Genomic DNA, 18124 nt, shown 5'->3' with positions numbered 1-18124 from the left:
ATGATAGCAGAAATGAAGAAGGTACAACTGACACCAGAGAAAAACAAAGGATCATAAAGAGATTACTATGAACAGCTGTGTGCAAAGAAAATGGACAGCCAAGAATAAATGGACAAATTCCTAGAAGTGTACAATCTGCAAAGACTGAACCAGGAAGAAACAGAAAATATGAACAGACCAATTACCAGTAATGGAATTGTTGGAGGCTTTTTGATTACTAATTCAAACAAAAGTCCAGGACCAGATGGCTTCACAGGTGAATTCTACCAAACCTTTAGAGGAGAGTTAACACCTATCATTCTCAAACTGTTCCAAAAAATTGCAGAGGAAGGAACACTTTCAAATTTGTCCTATAAGGGCAGCATCACCCTGATACCAAAATCAAAACCAGACAGAGCTATCAAACAAAAAGAAATTTATAGGCCAATATCACGGATGAACATAGACACAAAAATTCTCAACAAATTATTAGCAAACCAAATCCAACAATGTATTAAAAGGATCATACACCATGATTAAATGGGGTACATAGGGTGGTTCAACACCCACAAATCAATCAGTGTGATGATATACCACTTTCACAGATTGAAGAATAAAAATCTCATGATCGTCTCAATAGATGCAGAAAAAGCTTTTGACAAAATTCAACAGCCATTTATGATAAAAACTCTCTACAGTGGGTATAAAGAGAACCTACCTCAACATAAGCAAGGTCATATAGGATAAGCCCACTGCTAACATCATACTCAACGGTGAAAAGCTCAAAGCATTTTCACTAAGATTAGGTGCAAGACACCATCGCCAATTCTCACCGCTTATGTTCAGCACAGTACTGGATGTCCTGCCCACATCAATCAGACCAGAAAAAGGAAGAAAAGGAATCCAAATTGGAGAAGAAATAAAACTGTCACTACTTACAGATGACATGATACTATACATAGAAAATCCTACAGATGCCACCAAAAGACTACTAGAGCTCATCAACTAATTCAGTAAAGGTGTAGGATACAGTTAATAGACAGAAATCTGTTGCATGTCTATACACTAACAATGAACTACCAGAAAGAGAAGTTAAGCAAACAATCCCATTTATAATCATATGAAAAAAGAATAAACTACATAGGAATAAATCTAACTAAGGAGGTAAAAGACCCGTGCTTGGAAAATTAGAAGACACTAATGAAAGAAACTGAAGATGACACAAAGAGAAGGAAAGATACACTGTGCTCTGGATTAGATTAGTATTATTAAAATGACCATACTGCTCAAGGCAATCTACGGATTTAATGCAATCCCTACCAAAATACCCATGAGACTTTTCACAGAACTAGAACAAATAATTTAAAACTATATATGGAGGGACTTCCCCGGTGGTCCAGTGGGCAAGACTCTGCACTCCCAATGCAGGGGGCCTGGGTTTGATCCCTGGTCAGGGAACTAGATCCCACATGCATGCTGCAACTAAGATCCTGCCTGCCACGACTAAAGATCCCACGTGCTGCAACTAAAGATCCCATGTGCCGCAACTAAGACCTGGTGCAGCCAAATACATATGTATGTATGTGTATTTGTGTGTGTGTGTGTGTGTGTGTGTGTGTGTGTGTGTGTGTGTGTATAAACACGAAAGACCCTGAACAGCCAAAACAATCTTGAGGAAGAACAGAGCTGGAGGAATCAGGCTCCTGACTTCAGACTGTTATAACCTACAGTCATCAAAACAGTATGGTAGTGGCACAAAAACAGACACATAGAGCAGTGAAACAGAATAAAAAGCTCAGAAATAAACCCATATGCTTATGGTCAATTTATCTATAACAAAGGAGGCAAGAATACACAATGGGGAAAAGACAGTCTCTTCAGTAAGCAGTGCTGGGAAACCTGGACAGCTACACGTGTAAAAGAACGAAAGTAGAACATTTTCTCACACTATATAAAAAAATAAACTCAAAATGGATTAAAGACCCAGATGTAAGACCAGAAACCATAAAAATCTTGGAAGAAAACATAGGTAGAACACTCCTTGACATAAATTGTAGCAATAATTTTTTGGATCTGTCCCCTAAGGCAAAGGAAAGAAAAGCAAAAACAAAGAAATGGGACACCATTAAACTACAAGGGTTTTGCACCGCAAAGAAAACCATTGACAAAATAAAAAGACAGCCGACTGAACAGGAGAAAATATTTGCAAATGATATGATTAATAAGGGGTTAATATCCAAAATATATAAACAGCTCACACAACTCAATAAAAAACAAACAACCTTTTAAAAAATGGGCATCAGACCTGCATAGGCACTTTTCCAAAGAAGACATACCGATGGCCAACAGGCACGTGAATAGATGCTCAACATCACTTATCATCAGAGAAATGCAAATCAAAACCACGATAAGAGAGCACCTCACACTTGTCAGAATGGCTATCGTCAAAAAAATCGCAAATAACAAATGTTGGTGAGGATGTGGAGAAAAGGGAACCAGTGTTCACTGTTGGTGGGAATGTATATTGGTGCAGCCACTGAGCAAAACACTATGGATTTTCCTCAATAAACTAAAAATAGAACTACCATGTGATCCAGCAATTCAACTCCCGGGCATATATCCGAAGAAAACAAAAATATTAACTTGAAAAGATACGTGCATCCCAATGTTCATTGCAGCATTATTTACAATAGTCACAATATGGAAGCAACCTAAGTGTCCATCAACAGATGAATGGATAAACAAGATGTGGTATATATATTCAATGGAATATTACTCAGCCACAAAAAGAATGAAAATTTGCCATTTGCAACCACATGAATGGATGTAGAGAATATTATGCTTAGTGAAATAAGTCAGACAGAGAAAGACAAATACTGTATGTTCTCACTTTATGTGGAATCTAAAGAATGAAACAAACTAATGTATATAACAAAACAGAAACAGACTTACAGAGTAGAGAACAAAATAGTCGTTACCAGTGAGGAGGAAGAGGGGCAAGATGGGAGAGGGGATTAAGAGGCGCAAATGACTATGCATGAAATAAACTACAAGGATATATTGTAAAACACAGGGAAAATATCCGGTATTTGATAATAACTTTAAATGGAGTATAACCTATAAAAATTTTGAATCACTATGTTGTATACCTGAAACTAATATAATTTTGTAAATCAACCATGTAAAAAATATATTTACATATACATGAAGCAAAAGCTGACAGAATTCAAGGGAGAAAGAGACAGTTCTTAGGAGTAGTTGGACTTCAGTACCCCACTCCTAAAAGTGGATACAGTGACTGGACAGAAGTAAGGAAATAGAGGACGTAACACAATAAACCAATGAGATCTAACAGACACACACAGAGCACTCCACCCAACAGCATAGAGAGTCTTTTCAAGTACACACGGGACTTTTTCCAGGGTAGACCATATACTAGGCCACAAATTAATTCTCAGTAGATTGAATAAGACAGATATCACAGAAATTATCTTCTCTGATAACAAGAGGATGAAGTTAGAAATCAGTAACATAAAGAAAACTGAAAAATTCACAAAAATGTGTACCTAAACACAGTTTTAAACAAGAAATGGATCAAAGAAGAAATTACATGGGAAATTAGAAAATACTTAGAGATGAATAAAAATGAAAACACAACATACCAAAACTTAAGGGTCACAGCAAAGGCAGTGCTAAGGGGAAAATTTATAGTTATATGCTTGCATTAAAAACCAAGAGATCTCAAATCTACAACCTAATTTTACAACTAGGAACTAGAAGAATAAGGAGAAAATAAACCCAAAGCTAGCAGAAGGAAGGAAATAATAAAGATTAGAGCAGAGATAAATGAAATAGAGAACAGAAAAACAATAGAGAAAAATCAATACAACAAAAAATTTGTTCTTCAAAAAGATTAACGAAATTGACAAACCCTTAGCTAGGTGAACTAGGAAAAAAGACAGAAGATTCAAATTATTAAAATCAGAAACGACTGTGGGGCATTACAACCATTTCTACAGGGAAAAAAAAAGGATTTTAAGAGAGTATTATAACTGCACACCAACAAATTGGAAAACCTAGATGAAATGGACAAATTCCTAGAAACACAAAACCTACCCAGACTAAATTATGAAGAGATGGAAAATCTGAATAGTCCTATAACTAGTAAGGAGATTATACCAGTAGTCCAATTTCTTCCCACAAGGAAAGGCCCTGGACTTGATGTGTTCACTGGTGAATTCTACTAAACATTTAAAGAAGAACTAATACCCAATCCTTCTCAAACTTCTCCCAAAATTCAAGAGGAGGGAACCTTTCCACCTCATTCTATGAGGACTGCATAACCCTGACAAAGCCAGACAAACACACTAAGAGGAAAGAAAACTACAGACCAATATCCTTCATGAACATCCTGGGCAATTCCAAGTGTGAAGGATTTGGGGTGGAGTGAGGGGGCGGGCGGATGGTCTGAGTGGCAGCATCCGGTCCTCCACAGGCTCTGCCCCCGCCCAGAGCATCCTCTCCCCGGACTCAGGACCTGCGCTGTGATTCCATCAGAGCCGCTGGCCTTCCAGCCCCCCCATTCCCCCAGGCTCCCTTCCCCGCGTCCCCAGGCTGGGTGGCCCCAGGGCAGTGGGCACTCCAGGCGCGGTCACCGGACGGAGGCCCGAGGGCTGCGTCCCTGTGCGTCCACCCAGGACTCGGGGGACAGAGGACAGCAGGGCTCCCCACATACACAGGTGGACGAGGCCCCCGCACGAGACGGAGTGGGCTTCTGCTTCCCGAGGCGGGGGGAATGCCCACCTGCCCACCCTACTCCGGGTTCACCGACGTCACACAAACCGCAGGACCACCCTGAGGGTGGTGAGCGGAAGGCGGCCCCAGGACCGTGGCCCCAGGGACCACTTGCTGTCCAGTGCCTGGGTTTTCTGTTTCCAAGGCCGCAGCCTGAGATGCCAGTGTGCACAGACCCCGAAGCCCAGCAAAACCGCTCTTTCCACCCGAAGCACCACGAAGGGGCAGCCTGAAGAGACAGCACTTTTAGGAATCTCTTCCCAGTCCAAGTCCAACAGCGAAAAACGCCGCTTTACCCGCATCCGACAGCAAAGGCGGAGGGAGGAGCCCCCCCCCCGCCCCCAGGCCGGAGAAGCCCCTGCAGGTCGGTGAAGGCCGAGCCCAGAGGCTGGATGTCCACCCTGGGCGGGGGCGTCAGAACAGGACCCGCCCAGGGTCAGCTGCAAGTCCAATCCAATGTCCTAATGTAGGCGGGTTAAAAGGACGGAGGAGCCACTCAGACATAAATCAGAGGAAAGCAGAAGCTGCGCTGATAGGTAACATATACCTCGGGCAGAGGGACAGACGGGCCACACGCAAGACAGTCCACCCGGGAAGCCCCAAGTGCCCCAGCGGGGCCGCAGCGGGGCGGAGCAAACCAACAGAACGAAAACCGAGCAAAACGCCCTAGAAGAGCTGCAGGAGAAACCGACAAGTCCCGTCACAGCTGGAGACTCGCCCTCAACCCTCCTGACCCAGCACAGGACCCAGCAGGACAGCCTCTGGGGACAGCCCACGGGGGGGACACCCACTCTTCCAAGCGCCCAAGAGCTCCGTGCCGGGACGGCCGCGCCCCGACCTCAACAAACTCTTCACACCTGGAGTCACACCGAGTGTGCGATCAAAGCAGAGATCAGCACTGGGGAGGCCACGGGAGGGTCTCCAAACGCTGGGGAGATAATCCAAGGTAAACCGGCGGTCTCTAAGGAGAAAACCCGGCACTGGCTGGAGTGGAAAGGAAACACAGCCGTCCAAGCACATGAGACGGGGCGGCTGGGATGGCCTGGGGGGAGAGGAGTGCGGGGTGCAGGGACGGGAGAGGCACCCAGAACACGTCAGACAAGGGGAGCAGCCTCTGGTCAGCAGTCAGGGCCCACACCGGAAGGAAGGAAGGAAGGGATAAAGAGAAGAAGTGACTCAACAAGCCTGAAAACAACAGAGAAAATCCATGACGCTAGGAGCCGAGTCCGTCACAGTCTGATGGGGGCGCTGTCACCCTGTGGTCCTGGGCCCTTGCCCTGGGCTGCGTCCCCATGTGCGCTCCAGGCCTGCTGGGGCTCACGCACCATCGCGCCCCCCCTGACCCCGCGCTCAGCTGCCTGAGCGGGTCCTCCACAGCTCTCCTCCCTACCTGCCTTACATGCTCTTGACACGTTCACCCCACCGTCATGCCAAGTCCAAACTACAGCAACCGCACGTCCCCCCTCCTTTGGAACCCAAACCCTTCAGACTCCAAGGGCATCCCCTCCATGACGTGTTCCCTTCTGGTCTAGAGGGCTCCAGCTTTCCACTTTCCTGTCCGAGTGTTTTTTGAAGGGTCCGTACTGTCCCCACTAGTGTCGTGTGTGAGTGTTGTTCAGCGTCAGAGCACAGAACCACTGGTCCTGGGCCTCCCCAGACCCTAACAGAGAGGACAGGTATTAGGGGGCCTCGCTGGCCCACAGACAACAATATAAAAATCCCAGCCAACTTCACGTTGATAAATGTTTTTAATGGTGTTGAATGACTAACCTCTAGGAAGTTGCCAGAAACCATCATTTATCATTGCTACTTACTTCCTGAGTGAAAAAGCTACCCCTGTCACCATCTGGACGTGGAAACAAATGCTGTGACGCTTCCGCTTGTATTTTTCCTTCTGAAATGAAGGCAGGCCCGCCTGCAATGCTGCCCACACAACACAGCCTCGCTACCTGAGGCTGTACGGCCAGGGGGGCACTAGGCCACACGCCGCCCAAGCATCACCGCTGTGCCCCTCCACCCAGGGGCGCCCACCCCAAACGAAACAAGCCCAGGAGCGCGACTGCGAGGTCTTTCCGCAGCAGTCCTGGCCCCGTGCCCTGGATAACCCAAGGAGGCAACACAGCCTGGGCCACCTGTGTGCGGACGGACGCCCCTGCTGATCTGACCTGCCCCCCCAGCCTGCAGGCATGAGGAGGACTCCTCAGCTTGGTGGAATGTTCTGGAATTAGATATTTTTTGAGAAGGGCGGAGCGCTGGCAGGAAGGCCTCAGAGCTGCACCCTCTCGGCATGGGTGAACTATTAGTGTGTTCAGGGCTGGAAGTCGTAGCTGGCGCGCTCAGTCACTGATGAAAACGTAGTTCAGGAAATGCGAGATTTTCCCATTTGTTGTTAAGTATTTCTCATATTTGCCTAACCATAAGTCAGAAAGTTCCTGTAAGAAAAAGCAGCCCTTACTTCCAAATAATACGCCACAGGTTTTTTGTTCAAATCGCTGGTAATTCCATCCGGGAAGCGTATCAGCCGGGTACGGTTACTTCCTTAATGACCCTGACATTTTGGACACAGTTTTTGTTTTGACACCTTCCCGTGAACATGTTATTGTTATACACTAGTTTTTCAACATTAAGGTTGTCAGTCTGTTTCAAATGATAAAATTCTCACGCTGAACCAGATGAATGTTTGAAACTGAATCTCGGTGTTATCAAACTGAAGGCACATAGCTACACATACCACCCCCTCCTTCAGAATCCAAAGAGTTCAATACGTTTATCGTAAGCAATTAATTACAATCTCCCTGGTCAGGGCAGGGCCTGGAACCACGCTTCCACCGTGAGGTTTAATTAGCTGCCAGATGAGAAAACACAGCTGCTCAGTGGCCGCTTATTATTTACAAACAAAACAGTATTTTCCATTTTCTGCTAAATGTCCTCAGTAGAGATCGTCAGACAAGTGGGAGGAAACTTGCTTATTTCAGCCCATTCCTGCTTCTTGCAGCCACATGTGATGATTTACAAGCCTGTTCCCATCTTCTTGGTGACCTTGGAGAAGCGACCAGGAGTGTGAGGTGAGGGCTGCAGGCCCACGGCCAGAGGGGGCGGCTGCCTTGTGGGTCCTGATCACACTGTTAGCCAGACCGGGTCCCGGCTGCAGCACCTTCTTGCCTTTCTCCATCTGCTGGCGAGGAGGCCTGCTCACCTCTGGGGATGGCAGGGGAAGCGGGAAGGGGGTTAGCTGGTGGGGCTGGAGCCTGGAGGCTGACCCGGTCCCCTCTCTACCACTTGGCCTCCTTCCTTTGAGGAGCCTCTGAACACAGACACTGGAAGGCCCAGCATCTGACCCTGATCATGCTGGCTGAGAGCTGACACTCCATGCTGACCCTACCCTGTGTGCCCAGCTGCCTGGTTTATTTAGCAGTGCCTCCAAAGGAGTGTCAGCAAATCCAAAGGGGACCAAGGCACCATACCGGGTGCTCAGTCCTTCCAGCGAAGACCCTGTCCAAAGTGAGCAGCTACATCTGGGGACCTCATGGGCCCTGTGGGTGTCAAGGAGCAGAGGACATTCTGTTGTGTGGTTCCCATCCTGGGAGTGCCCTGTCTACCAGGAAACACGTATGAACACGCATGGAAGCACGAAGACACGGGGACCTGGGGGCAGGGCAGTAAGCCTGGGTCCAGGGGCCCTGAGAAGTGCCCCCTGGAGGGTGGGACGGGGTCCAGAAAGGCCTGGGGGAGGCGGGTCCTGAGTGGAGCCTTCACCACATTCCCGGGGGCTGGGAGAGGATGCTGGTGAGAATCGGGTAGGAGTGACCCTGTCCTTTGCTTTGTCCAGCACAGATCCCCTCTCTGGAAGGGAGGCGTCTCAGATCCCTGAAACTATAGTGGCTCAGGCAATTATGGAGACCGAGAAGTCGCACCATCTGCTGTCTGCAAGCTGGAGGCCCAGGTGAGCCAGCAGTGACCCAGGAGCACTGATGTCAAAGGGCAAAGAGGACGATGCCCCAGCCCAGCAGAAAGAGGGAGAATTCTCCCTCCTCCACCGTTTTGTTCCATCCAGGCCTCCGGGGACTGAATGCAGCCCAGCCTACTTCACTCAGTCTATTGACTCGAATGCTCACCTTTTCCGGAAACGCTCCGAAATGCCCACCCTCTGGGCCCCGTGGCCTGGCCAGGCTGGCACATGCAGCCAGCCGTCGACGTTTCCTCCAGGCTCGGGGACCCCTGTCCTCCTTTCTCAGGTGTGGCTGGCGGGGACTTGCAGCGAGAGGTGAGGTGGTCCGGACCCGACCCCGGGTGAGCGCGTTCGGGGTCCTGGGGACCTGCTTTTCAGGCAGGTTGACGCTGGGACTTGTGCCAGGCAGGTTCTGTCCCTGGCCTGGGACGCAGCCCGAGAGCCTCAGGTGATGCACGCGGTTCACGGCTGCTTCTGAACGACGAGGGGGCTGGCGCCAGGCCGGCAAACAGCGGTTTGAACGGAAAGGCAAACGAGTCTCGGTGGCGGCGGCGGCATCAGAGCAGGCGGCTCAAGGGGGAAAGAGCCGACGCCCTCACGAGGAGGCGGGGCGCCCAGGCTTCACCGCGAGTCCCGAGGCCAGCGGCCCCGCGCCCGGGTCCCAGGCGTCTTCCCTCCGTCCTCCCACGTCCTAAGCAGCGCGGCAAAGCTCCGGCCAGACGCCCGGTGCCGACACCGGCGGGGCAGCCCTGCGGCTCAGGTCGTTTCACACAGAAGCCGTCGCACGGGGACCAGGACCTCAAAAACGAAACTTGGTGTCTAGAATGTCCCACTCCTAAGATCCCGGCTTTGGTTCCTGGAATTCCTTTCCGCAAGAGCAGCACGGTCACGGCTTCTTTATCCCGCAACGTGTTCGATCTTGTTTTCCACGAAGTCAAGCATGAAGGGAGGCCCCCGTTTTCTGGGCGCATGGCCACCGCCCTCTCCCGTTTCACCTTTCCACTCACGTGAAACTATGTTCCCTTCCCCACCTCTGCTTCCAGACGCCCTCGGCAGGAGGGGAGACAGGCCTGCCCGCTTCCCGAGCGCGGCTCCCTCCTCGGCCCAGGTCCAGCCGGGGGAGGGCAGGCCGACCGCTCCGCAGTCCTTCCTCACGGGCGACAAGGCCGCTCAGCGCGCCGCGCGTGGCACACGTTCGTGGCGCGAGGGGGCTCCTTGGGGCCGTCCTGGGTCCGAGGGCCGGCTGACGGGCCGCAAACCGGCCTCTTTGCCAGCAAACGGGCGCCGGAGGGCCGCCACCTGCACGTGCTCCACTTCTGCCCATGTGGAGCGCGCTCAGGCCCCGAGGGCCTGGCGGATGCGAGGACACGGGTAGGTGGGCGCGGGCCCCGTCGGGAGCACTCGTCAGGCGGCGGAGAGGAGACGGGCAGGGCGAGGGAGAGCCGTGACCTGAAGTGCCTCTGGGCGCTGGGTTAGGGACCGGCCCTCCCCCGCGAGGAGGGAGCCGTGTCCAGGAGACGCGGGGATGCAGGCCAGCTGAGGGGAGGCTGGGCAGGGGCTGACGGGGGCCCAGGCGGAGGGCTGCGCGCCCCCCGGGGCAGGGTCAGTAGGAGGAAGGGGGGCCGGGCGGAGGGAGGGAAGCGGCAAGGCGCCCGCAGCTGGGGAAGGCACCGTGTCGTGGGCCGCTCCGCTGGCTCAGGTCTACTCTGGAAAATCGACCAAGTTACATGAAAGGAACTTTAAAACTTTTAAACTTGAAACTTTTAAATTTGGAAAACGCAGAATCACGTAGGGTGTCCATGGTATTTTCCATGTTATAAACACGGGAACTTGTGGACGAATAGTACTTCCTTTCAAGCAAATTGTTTTTTGGCAATTCACTAGAAACTGGACATTGAATTGAAATTTTATTTTAAAAATTCACTGAGAATTTTTTAAATCCAGATGACCAGTAAAAATGCTTAAAAAACAATCCCGGAGTTCATAAAGATTAGCGGCTCCCCCTGCCAAAGCCCCAAACCCTCTGATTCTGAAGAACAGGAAACAATGTCCTGAAGTGTATGTAAAAGGCTAAATCTTCATGTGGTGCATACGTCAAACCAAGTTATTCCCTTAGTGTAAGTAAACATTTTACTGTGTGGATGTCAACAAACCGATTTAAAGTTTACACAGAAAAGCAAAAGGACCCTGAATAGCCCGTGAAATACTGAAGGAGGAGAACAGGGTCGGAGGACCGACGCCCCCGACTTTAAGACTCACTGTAAGGTTGTGGTGAAGGGACAGAGACACAGCAACTGAACAGAATAGAGCGCTCAGAACAGACCCGCATAAAGACACTCAACCGATTTTTCTGACAAAGGGGCAAAGGTGATTCAACGGAGAAAGGACAGTCTGTTCAACAGACGGAACAGCTGGATGTCCACACGCAGAAGGTGAATTCAGACCCAGACCTCACAACCCTCAAAAAACTAAAAAGGGGCCACAGACCTAAATGTAAATGTGAAACTGTAAAACCCCTAGAAGCTGACAGCGCAGAAAATCTAGGTGACTCTGGGCTGGCAGCAAGTTTTTAAATACAACACCAGAACATGATCCAGGAGAGGAAGAATGCATAAATGGGACCTTATTGAAATAAAAACTGTTCTGTGAAAGACAGAGAGAATGGAAAAAAAAAAAAAAGAGAGGAGCCGCACACTGGGAGAAAATATTTTCAAAACACACATCTGATAAAGGACTTGTTTCTAAAAAACACAAAGAGCTCTCAAAACTCAACAATAAGAAAACAAACAACCCAATTAAAAAAATGGGCAAAAAGTGTGAACAGATACCTCGCCCAATACACAAATGACAAGCACTGAAAAATGCTCCACGTCACATCATCGGGGAGACAGAAGGTAAAACAACGAGATACCACCACACCCCTATTAGTTCGGCCATTCTAACAGAAGAGCCAAACTCCAGAACACTGACAACACCAAGTGCCCATGAGGACGCGGGGCAACAGGAACGCTCATGCGCCGTTGGTGGGAACGCAAAATGGTGCAGCCATCGCAAGACGACAGTTCAGTGGTTTCTAACGAAGTTAAACATAATCTAACTATATGATCCAGCAATCGCACTCCTTGGCATTTGCCCAAATGAACCGAAAACTTATGTCCTCACAAAAACTGACCCGTGATGTTTACAGCAGCTTTATTCGTAATTGCCGAAACTTGGAAGCAACCGAACTGTGAGGAGATCACCCGTGGTAAAGCCAGACAATGGAGAATCATCCAGCAATAAAACGAAACGACCTATCGAGCCATGAAAAGAGCAGAAGGAACTTTAAAAAGGTCTATAACTACGTGAAAGAAACCAATCCGAAAAGGCTGCGCACTGTGTGATTCCCACTAGATGACACTCGGAAAAAGACAGAACTGTGGAGACACTGAAGAGACAGACCCGTGGCTGCCCAGGATGGAGTGGGCGAGGGGGGGCGGGGGAGAAACAGAGCACAGATCTTCAGCACAGTGAAAATACTCTGCATGATACTGTTGTGATGGACACGGGTCACTGTGCACGAGGCAAACTCACTGAACACCACAGCACCAAGAGGGGGCCCTGATGTAAACTACGGACTTTAATTAACAGTAACATATCAATACTGCTCATCGGCTGTAAAAGTGTAACGCGTTAATGTGGGATGCTGTCAGCAGGGAGAGAGGGCGATGGGAATTCTCTACTTCCTGCTGCATTTTTCTATAAATCTAAAGCTGCTCTAAAAAATAAAGTCTGTTCATTTTTAAAAATGCCTTAAAGCATAAAAGGCTAGAAATCAGTCTATGGTTCTTACACAAAACAAACTACTCCCTCAGTAGCACTGACCGTTTTCTTTAAAAGTAAACTAGGTAGTAGTGGTCGAAAAGCCATCAAAGCAGCTAGAACTGCCTGGAACCATCTCCCCTTGGCCCTCGCAGCCCCGACTCGAGGGCCAGCCCTGGCCAGCTGGCCGGGCGAGCACCCCAGACACAGAGCTCAGATGGGGGCTCAGCCTGGCAGGTTGAGGAGACCTCGGGTTGCCCCAGAGGCCGGGGGATGGTACCTCACTCCCCGCCACCTGCCCGCACCTGTGAGCACAGGACAGACAGACAGAACCTCTGTGTCACAGAGCCCCAGTCCAGCGTCGGAGTCAGGAGAACACGCAGCCGGCAGCAACGTCCAGCAACTGTGCCAGGAAGAAAACAGGCCCGGGAGAGGGTCCGGAGCAGCCCTCTGTGACGGGCGGGACAGGCCGGCAGCCTAGGCAGTGCCAGAAGGCTGCAAGTCACTGTGCTGTAAGCAGTGGCACAGTTAAAGGCCTGCTTTCCCTTTAAAGTAACGCACGGCAGGTGGGCAGGGGACCCCCAAGAGACAGACGGAACCTGGGTGGGAGTCCACGAGTCAGCACACACACCCTTCTCCGTCCCCTCTCCCACAAAGTGTTCCCACCCAACCTCCCCCCTCCCTGGGTCTGGCTTTGCAGGCCGCTTGATAACACTCTTGACCTGGAGAAGGGGCCTGTGCGTGGGGGGCCGGCACTCGGCGCCCGGAACCCCGTCCCCTCTGGGAAGCACAGGGCGCCCCCGGGTCTGCTCCACCTCCCTGGGTCTGTGTGTCCTCCTGCTGCCTCGTGTGGGCCCTCGAGGTCAGTCCACGGTGGCCCCGAGAAGCTGCAGCCCATCCTCAGTCCACACTGCCCAGCACCCTGGACACAGCTTGAGGCGAACCACAACCTGCCGGATCACGGTGCCGAGCGGTCATGCCTTGTCCATGCCCAGGGGCCCCACTGACCGAGACTGGACGGGGGGCGGCGGTGAACTACCACCACTGCCACGGCTGCCCCTTGCAGCCCGGTCCAGGTGCGAGCTGCTGCGAGCCGGCTGCGTGGCCCCCAGAGGCAGCCAGCAGAGGCCAGGCGTGCGGTCCCACCCCAGGCCGAGTCTGGGGGATCCCTGTCTGGAAGGACACCCGTTTTCCCTACCACTGCTCTTCTGGGTGTTGGCTGTGCTTTAAATAACACGTTTTCATCTGATTTCAGAAGCAATACATGCTCACTGCTACACTTCCCAGGCTGCACACACGCGGCATCATAATCGCGTGGCCGCCGGTGTTGGGATGCTCTCTGTGCCCTTTGGCTGCTGCCTCCCTGTGTGTGATGCTTTCCCCATTAATGCGGTGCGTTAGGAGTCTGTTCAGTAACTGTTCTGCTTTTAAAGACTACATAAGACACCAGGACATGGATTTGCCCGCAGCTGTCTAACCTACCCCTCACAACTGGATATTTGGTTTGACATCACTTTGCAGTCCTACAAATAACAACGAGGTGGCCGTACATTCCTCCGTTTCCTTAAGGCAGATGCCGGGACGTGAGTCGCCAGGCCAGCTGGCCAGCGCATCACCAGGACTCCCAGTCTGAATGCACTCAACCAGGGCATCACAATGGAAGCACAAACGTGAGAAAACACCACCCATGCCGCTCTAATTTGCAGTTCCAGGAATGGTTTTGCGTGTCTGCAGGTGGCACAAGGAAACAGCTCGGGGTGCACTTTCCGCAGAGCCGGGCTGTGTCCGGAGAAGGCAAGCTGGGCGGGCCGAGGGCAGGAGGCCGGGGGCGCGGCCTCGGCCAGGCTGTGCAGGACCTCAGCGCCCGGACGCCTCGAGCCTGCAGGCCACGCTCCACCCACAGGTCCCTTACGTTCCTGTAACTGCTCAAGGGGGGACGCACCAGACAGATGCAGAAACCTCTGGCAGAAACCCTGTGCCCCATCGGGCGCTCAGTGGCGCTCTTCCTCCCGCATCAGACAGACTAGGCCTGCGGGGAGGGGAAGGCCTCTGCAGGCGCCCTGCCTTCTGTCCAATAAGCTGTCCCCACTGTCCTCCATCCTGCTGCTGCTGACTCAGCTTCTCGAGACACAAGCTGAGGAGGCCTCCTTCCCTCCCAGGACAGTTACCCGACTTTAAAGCACCTCGAGGAGAAGAAGGAACAGCTCCCCAACGAGCCCGATTTGCCACCAGGATCACAAGAGCTGCTGCGAGTCGGCTGCGTGGCCACCAGAGGAGCATCCTGGGCCCCGCGGTGCAGGAAGCGGGGCCAGCAGACGGCTGCTGGCTTCTGTGTAAAAGGATTCTAGAAACAAAAAGTGAGAGGAGGGAGAGGGATGGAGGGGAGGGGGGAGGCGGGAGGAGGCCGGAGAACAGGCCGCAGAGAGCTGGAGGCCCTTGCGGTGACGTACCACACGGGACGGGAGGCTCACACGGGGGACTTTAATCAGCCGTCAGCCTGGCTGCACGGAAACACCTCCTCCAGGCTTGGCTTGTCCAAGGGTGGTTAAGGCCAAACAGCTCCCCTTCCCACAATTAAGCAAACACTGCAGACACATACAGAAAACATCCCGGAAGAACCGCACCACTGGATCAAAACCCAAGTCAGAGCAAGATGTTATTCCTAGAGACACTGGAAATGTCAACATTTTAAAAGTCTGCCACATACGCTGAAGAACAAAATATGCCACATATCACAAAGGAAGCCGGAAGCCCCGCAGTTTTCTCCCTCCCCACAAACTCTGTCGTGCAGACTTGGGACCTGTCTCCTTGTTCTATTTCCCCCCGGCGCCCCCAGATGAACTCGCGGAGCGGAACTCCCTGGAGCCCCCGCCACGCACCCAGCTCTCTCGCCACTCCCGGCTCATCCGATTTGCTGCGCTGAGGGACTCAGTTGGGCCACTCCCGGATGCCCCCCACCCCCCTGAGTTTTCCTCAAAGGACGCCATCCCGGTTGGTCCCCCATCTTCCCCAGGAGTGCAGTCCTCTGGGTTTGGGACGGCTCCACAGGGCACCCGGGGGCCCACAGCTCAGGAACCGGCTGAACGTGCTCTGAGCGTCGGTCCTGGCATCACGGTTGCTTCGATCGGGGCTGGTTCCAGCTTCAAAGGAAGTTTAAAGAGCATTTCTGAGAAATGACTCGAAATGGATGCAGAATCAGGCCTAGGGCGGTGAGCCCTTTAAGGCCTCTGGCGGTAAACAGCTCCGAGGATCGGGGATCGAGGAATGCGTGGCTTGGGAGCGGAAAACTCTAGCCCGTCACCCGTCAGTGTGTCAGTCTGTGCCCTTCTGGAAACAAGGACTTGGGCGGGGCTGGGCTGGGCTCAGGCCAATCAGGGCCCCCTGGAGCTGCGGTGCGAGGACCCCTCCCCAAAGGTAAACATGCGTTTCAGTCCTTCTCGGGAAGAGGCTGTGAGGCCCTGCTTCAGGGCAAGACGCCTCCTGACAGCTTCGGGGCTCCTCTCGGAGTCGTGGTCCTAGGAGCCCTGCCGACAGCAGACACAGACCTGTCCTCCAGGGGCTGCACGCAGGCTCTGGGGGGCTCGGCACGGCCACTCGCACGAGTCTTGAGCGTCTGCTACTCACCCAGCAGAGGAATTCGGGTAGGTCTGGGTCACCGAGGCCCATCTAGGGGACGAGGAGCGGCAGATCCTTGCTGCGACACCACAGACGGCCCCGGCCGCGGTGACCCCCAGGCCAGTGTCAGGAGGCTTGGAGGGAGGGCACCCAGCGGCGGGGCCTGGGCATCACTCACAGGGCTCCTGGGGTGGAGCCTTCTCGGTGGCTGTGAGCTCCCCGACACCCCAGGGCAGGGTGTGTCCATGAACTAGAGTCGGCTTCTGGGCCCTGTGCTCAGGTGATGAGATCTCTTTCAACGGGGCATAGCGGTGTCTCCTGTGCCTGTCTTCTGTTCCCAGGCGCTTGTTTCCTCTTGGGTTTTTGCCTCTGTCCACAGCAGAGCTCCCACCCTCCTGCCCCAGCTTCACCGGGACGAGCTCTGCTGTGCATCTCACGCAGAGGCTGGCTGTGGCTTGGCCGAGCTGCAGACGGTGGTCGGCAGGGCACCCCAGCCTGGGAGCCGCTGGCACTGGGAGACAGGCCGGTGACCCTGAGCAGCTCCCAGCACCTCCGTCCCCACCTGGGTCAGGTCTGGGAGGGCTATAAGCCTCCCCCAAGAGCTGACTGACCGACGCAGTTTCCTTAGAATCATATCTGTGGGCCCACCCTTTCTGGTAAACTCTAAACATCTTCAGTGCTTTGTTCTTAGCAGTACTAACTTATTTGTAACCCAGCTCAACGTAGACTAGGACCCTGGGTCCTGTATAGAAGGATGCCATGCGGTACTCAGGTAAGGACGAGCTCCCAGCAGGTGGGCTGAGACACACCTGTCTGCTAGGTGTGCACAGAGAGCCTAAGAACGCTGAAAACAGGCAGGGACTCCGGTGCCACTGAGAGCTGGAAGGTGGGGGAAGAGGGGCACCTCGGACTCGCCACAGACGGAGGAAGGGAAACAGACAAGAGCACGCAGCCAGGGACCCCTTGGGGAGAAAACCTCCCTAGTAACACGGCCAGTCCTCCAGCCCTCCTTCCCTCTCACTTTAAAACACATTCTTTCAAAATAAACTCTCCTCACATGAGCTTCAGAGAGCCTGGGTGCTTGACAACAAGCTTTCTTTTGACAAAAAACCAAAAAACAAAACACAGTACAGTCATTCCTCAGTATCCGAGGGGCACTGCTCCCAGGGCCCCCCGTGGACACCAAAATCTGCGATGTTCAAGCCCCTTACGTAAAATGGCCCAGTGTGGTCGGCCCTCCGTATCCGTGGGTTCTGCATCTGTATCCCCTTCGATCCTCGGCTGGTTCAATCCATGGATGTGAAACCCGTGGATACACAGGGTCAACTGTACTAGTTTTCCCCTGGGTAGTGTCTTCTGTAACTAGGGCATGGAATTCTTAACTTACTTAGGGTGCTGTTTCTGGAAGGTCCCCCACCCCAAGTCCAGGGCAAGGAAAGGAAGAGAGTTTATGTTTTCTTTTGCTTCTGGGCGTCTAGTATCTCATTCTATTAAAAAATTAACACAATTCATCCATATTCATTATAGGAAAAATGGAAGCAAAGAATAATCAGAAAACCCCCAGAGCTGTAGCCCCACTCCTAGGTCACCAGCGTCAGCGTCCCCACTAGAACTGTCTCAGAAAGGACTCAGGCCGCCCACCTGCTCCTCTGTGAACCTCCAGCAGGTGACCATGGACACAGCTAGAGGGCATCGTCATCCCAGGTGGGTGTTTCCACACGCCGCCCCCCAGCCCCCCGACCCCCCACCCAAGAAAACCTCTAAGACAGAGGAGCTTCCAGGCTCCCACCTCTGCCCCAGTCCATGGAGGCGGGGTCAGCAGCGAGCACCAAGTGGTCCATGCAGCAGGCACCGCCCAGCTGTTCACTTCACCAGCCCACGTTTGCTCCCTGTGCATCTGGCTCAAGGAAAGGTGTTTTTTTAAAAAAATTGAGATAAAATTCATGTAACATAAAATTCACCATTTAGATCATTTAAAAATGTACA

At 52.2% G+C, this 18124-nt stretch overlaps 2 protein-coding genes across 5 annotated transcripts in view; one reads left to right on the top strand and one right to left on the bottom strand.

Moving 5' to 3' along the window:
- The window catches only part of ADNP2 (ADNP homeobox 2), a 76609-nt gene extending 68771 nt beyond the window's left edge, over positions 1-7838 (top strand). For all 4 annotated transcript variants that reach the window (XM_082853379.1, XM_082853375.1, XM_082853376.1 and 1 more), the window contains one exon: positions 7769-7838. The gene's annotated coding sequence lies outside the window, so the exon portion shown is untranslated. The remainder of the gene's footprint in view (positions 1-7768) is intronic.
- Positions 1-18124, bottom strand: part of PARD6G (par-6 family cell polarity regulator gamma) — a 108328-nt gene that overhangs the window by 15383 nt on the left and 74821 nt on the right. The window lies entirely within an intron of this gene.

This window comes from Leucopleurus acutus (genome assembly GCF_964270905.1).
Source record: "Leucopleurus acutus genome assembly, chromosome: 13".
Lineage (NCBI taxonomy): Eukaryota > Metazoa > Chordata > Mammalia > Artiodactyla > Delphinidae > Leucopleurus > Leucopleurus acutus.
This window is presented reverse-complemented; position numbering and strand designations above follow the sequence as displayed.